The sequence below is a fragment of the Cnephaeus nilssonii genome, assembly GCF_951640355.1.
Source record: "Cnephaeus nilssonii genome assembly, chromosome: 13".
Taxonomy (NCBI): Eukaryota; Metazoa; Chordata; class Mammalia; order Chiroptera; family Vespertilionidae; genus Cnephaeus; species Cnephaeus nilssonii.
The window spans coordinates 72,303,267-72,307,369 of record NC_137084.1 but is presented as its reverse complement, the minus strand read 5'-3'; the positions used below and the strand labels follow the sequence as shown (position 1 = coordinate 72,307,369).

Below are 4,103 nucleotides of genomic sequence, written 5' to 3'. Positions count from 1 at the left end.
TGTGTTTTCATTGTCATTTGTTTCCAGGATGCTTTTTATTTCTTCATTTTTCTCTTTGTTAACCCAATCATTATTTAATAGCATGCTATTTAGCCTCCAAGTGTTTGATTTTTTGATTGTTTTTATTGTAGTTTATCTACACTAATAAAAGAATAAGATTCAAATTGACCGTATCTCCGTGACACACACCAGCCAATCAGGAGTGACTATTCAAATTAACCCAACGAAGATGGTGGGTTAATTTGCATACGCAGGTGCCGAGTGGCTGGGGGCGGGGCAGGACACTTGCATCATCTCCATGGTAATGACACAGGTGTCCCACCTTGCCCCAGCTGCTCCGAGTCTCTGGGCAGCGTGAGAAGGCAGAAAGGTTGCTCCGGGCAGAGTGAGAAGGCGGCTCTGGTCAGATCAAAGGCGGTGCCGGCAGCCAGGGGAAGGAAGGCCCGTTCTTGCATGAATCTTCATGCATTGGGCCTCTAGTTTCTAATATTATGCCATTGTGGTCTGAGAAGATGCTTGATATGATTTCATTCTTCTTGAATTTGAAGAGACTTTGCCTGTGACCTATGTGGTCTATCTTTGAAAATGTCCCATGTACACTTCAGAAGAACATATAGTCTGTGGTTTGGGTGAAAAGTTCTGAAGATGTTAATTAAGTCCATCTGATCTAGTGAGTCATTTAGGATTGCTGTTTATTTGCTGTTTTTATCTAGAGGATTTATCCAGTGGTGTCAATGGGGTATTAAAGTCCCCTATTATGATTGTATTGCTGTCAATATCTCCCTTGATATCTTCCAGAAGTTTATTTTATGTACGTGGGTGCTCTTGTATTGGGTGCATATATGTTTACCAGAGTTATATCCTCTTGTTGAATTGCTCCCTTTAGTATTATGAAGTGGCCCTCCTTATCTCTTGTTATGGCCTTCTCTTTGAGGTCTATTTTGTCAGATATATGTCTTGCTACCCCAGCTTTGTTTTTTCATTTCCGTTTTCCTGAAAAATATTTTTCCATCCCTTCACTATCAGTCTGTGTGTGTCCTTTGTTCTGAGGTGGGGGTCTCTTGTAGACAGCAGATATATGGGTCATGTTTCTTATCCATTCAGCTACCCTATGTCTTTTGATTGGAGCATTTAATCTATTTACAATTAAGGTTATTATTGATAGGTACTTGTTTATCACCATTTTTATTTTTTATGCCTGTGTTCCTTTTTTCCTTTCTGTTTCTTCTTTTTACAGCAGTCCCTTTAGCATTTTGTCCATTACTAGCTTGGTGGTAATAAAGTCCCTTAGCCCTTTTTTGTCTGTGAAGCTCCTGATTTCACTTTCAATTTTGAATGATAACCTTGCTGGGTAGAGTATTCTGATTCTTGGATTCAGTCCCTTGCTTTGCATCACCTTGTATATTTCATTCCATTTCCTCTGGCCTGATGTGTTTCTGTTGAGAAATCAGTTGATAGTCTAATGGGAGATCCCTTGTAGGTAACTTTCTGTCTCTCTCTGGTAGCCTTTAAGATTCTTACTTTGTCATTGATGTTTGCCAATTTAATTATGGTTTGTCTTGGTGTTGGTCTTTAAGGTTTCATCTTGATTGGGACTCTGTGCTTCTTGGACTTGTGTGACATTTTCTTCCCTAAATCAGGGAAGTTTTCTGTAATTATTTCTTCAATCAGGTTTTCTATAACTTGCTCTGCTTCCTCTCCTTCTGACACCCTTATTATGTTATTTTACTATTTTTTTACAACTTTATTGAAGAAAATAAAATGTGCATATTCAAGGTGCACATTTGATAATTTGCGACATATGTATACACCCTTGAAATCATCTCCACAGCCAAGATAATAAACATTTCTTTTTGCCTCTTTGCACACCTTTCCTCCCTCCATCCCATCTCCAGATAACCAATGGCCTGCTTTCTGTGGCTATAAATTAGTTTGAATATCCTACTTTTTAAAATCACACAGTATACACACCCCCCTCCTTTGTTTTGCGTGGCTCCTTATACTCAGATCTGTGATTTTGAGATTTATCCATGTTGATGCATATATTAATAATTAATTCCTTTTATTCCATTCATTACCATTAATTGATAATCCATTTATGTGTTGATTAACATTTGGTTTAATGCTTGTCATACATGAAAAAGTTATCTCACTGATAACTTGATTGAAATGAAATGTAATATTTACTCCATTTGCTGAATCACTCTACTATTTTCCAAACAGTCCACCAAAAGATAATTGGTTTTGTTGAAATTTCAATTTTCCCTCATGACAGTCTGTTGACATTACAAAAAAAAATAGATATCATTAAATAATTACTTATGTGATAAGTATGTTAAATCCACTGAAACCCTTTATAAAAAAGAAATGGTTTTTAGTTATTTTAAAGCAGATTAGAAAATTCTGTTTCTGAGTGTTTCAAGCATATAAGTAAGAGAGGTTTTATAGGTAACACATCGTTTATGGCAGTAAAATCACTTAATGAAGGAAACATTTCTAAACAGCCCTTTAAAAATGTTCTCTCTTTTGTGCAAATTTCTTTTGAATAGCAGCTACTTTTTTTATTTATTGTTAAAGTGTCATCTTGAAGTAAATATTTAGTGTTTGTTTTTCTAAAAATATTTATGTAGCATTTTGTATACTTTAATTTTCATTCCATAAATTAAAAAAATTAAACTCTGTATTTCTATAAAAGAAAAATAAGCAATGCACCTTTATGTTTGCTTGACAGTAATCTTTTTTCCCTTCAAATTTCAGTTTAATGTTTTACTATGATTTAGATATTTTCCCCCCAAAGAATAAAATTTATAGCATAAAGATTCAGGTATCAGAAAGACTCAAAAGGCTGTTTTTCACTTTGTTCAACTTTTGTTCCAGACATTAAGCATCATACAGTTGTTGTCGTTGCTGTTTTCCAAATGTCCAATGTGTCCTATGACTGATCACCACTTTTCTTGGGGTCTGATCAATTTTGCAGTAGGCCATTTTTGTTTTCATTGAATCATCAACTCCAATCTGAAGTTCCTGTTGCATTATATCAAGACAAATTTCTTTATTTTCCATATTCTGTTCATGTTATCCAAGTGAATCTATGAAGTCTTTATTATTCTGATAAAACTTGACAATTTAGCACTCACAGCAATGGTTAAAAGATCATGAATAAGCTCGCCTTCCAAAAAAATTGATGGGTTTTAAAGTAAGAAGATGGTAAAAAAGAGAGGCATTTGGATCTTTCAATACTCGTACAATACCTGTGGGCACTGGGAAGGATTGTTCTCCATGTAACTTCCTAGCAATTTGACCGTGACTTTCGAAACAAGCACCTCATAAAGTAGCCTAAAAAGGGTGTGCTTCTTTCCCATGATGATGTTCCAGTAAGAAAGCCGTTTTCTAACTTGACCCAGTTCAGCTGGAATACATTGGATAGCCCCACAAGATGCTGCCACTTTAATGAGGCTGCTATATACTGTATATCTTACAGGAGTATTCTTATCCATACCATGGAAAAGGTTGCTTAGCAACGGCAGTCTCAGAGGTGGGCGTTCATCTTCCTGAAATTTAACCAGCTTTTCACAGAGGCTGTCAATCAGGGCTTATTGCTTATCTAAGTCCAGGATCAATAGGAGGAATACCACGCTGTTCATCACACTCTTATCGTTATCATCTTCCTTCAGACATACATCGCAGGCTTTAATAATCTGAGCTAAATCTACATGAAGGCCACCTTCTGCGTTCTCTTCTGAAATTCCAGCTCTCTCTCTAAAAGTCAATAAAAATATATTTTTGAAAAAAAATACCAGCTTTTTTAGGTTTCTGATAAGCTCAAAGCTCAGCCTCCTGATCTTCCTCACTGACGTCAATGATGTCATGGCAAAGGCGGCGCATGGTGGATGCTCCATTAGCAAACAACTGGGACAGGAAAAGGGAGCTGATATGCTCTGTCACTTAACAAATCTCTTAGTACTTGACACAAAATGTCCATAAAGTCTATTTACGCTATAAAACATTTTAAAGGTAATTTCTTATTTATTTATCATTGTATATACTCTACTATCATTTGAGGACCTTTTGAAAAACGTAACAGTAACCACAGTAACATTAGT

At 36.0% G+C, this 4,103-nt stretch overlaps 1 pseudogene across 1 annotated transcript; it reads right to left on the bottom strand.

Moving 5' to 3' along the window:
- Positions 1–2,820: 2,820 nt before the first annotated feature.
- On the bottom strand, positions 2,821–3,869 carry LOC307110203 (eukaryotic translation initiation factor 3 subunit M-like; annotated as a pseudogene). Its single transcript has one exon. The product of its transcript is annotated as a eukaryotic translation initiation factor 3 subunit M-like (transcript).
- Positions 3,870–4,103: the final 234 nt, after the last annotated feature.